Consider the following 825-nt stretch of genomic DNA (forward strand, 5'->3'; position numbering starts at 1 on the left):
GCTCCATGTCTCATTGTGACTCCTCTTTCAAGTCCTCTTTCATTTTGCCACTCGCTATCTCCAGTCACACAAACTGCCCCCTGTTCTCTTTCCATGGCCCAGCTCTGTTCACTTCCCCAAACAAGAAGGGCTTAGATTGCTTTCTCCCACGAGGTTGGGATACTTAGCTGTCCCTGCCTACCAGAAGTAGACACCCTGGTTACTCACTGCAGCTGAAACCCTGAGGACAACGAGGACTGCAGACCCTTACAACAGGACCAGGCATTCCTTGAGGCACGTTAAATACATTAACTCACTTAATTATAACAACTCTTGTGGTAGGTGTCCCCAGTGTGCTGATAAATGTTCAACAACCAGATCTCAGGACTGGGAAGGGGAATGAGAAGCACTGAATTTGTAGCATTTGCCGATCTACGTGGTGTCAATATTTCCTCTATGGCCGATGTCAAACTCTCAACACGACATCCCTGAAAACGGAGCCGGGAAGCCATGTGCACAAGTGTTTCCACCGTACAGGTGCAGTAGACATCAGCAGCCTGAAAAGCATAGTTAACTAGGAAGGGGGATGAGTGCTGAGCGTTTATTGTCTATTTTTTAAATGTAATTTACTTAATTGTAAGTTTACATAAATTAATTTTGAATAGCAGCTGTGTTTAATGGCCAGCTCATAAAATTCCTAAAAATTTAATAACTGGCTTTCATTAGCTGGAACAAGCCAGCTCTAGAACACCACTGGACCTCCCCATGTTACAGATGATAAAAGCCAGGGCAGAGATGTGAGGCCACGATGTGAGTAGGTGGTGGAGCTGAGGTCGAGCACAGACC

This window comes from Galeopterus variegatus, unplaced genomic scaffold (genome assembly GCF_000696425.1).
Source record: "Galeopterus variegatus unplaced genomic scaffold, G_variegatus-3.0.2 Scaffold7990, whole genome shotgun sequence".
Taxonomy (NCBI): Eukaryota; Metazoa; Chordata; class Mammalia; order Dermoptera; family Cynocephalidae; genus Galeopterus; species Galeopterus variegatus.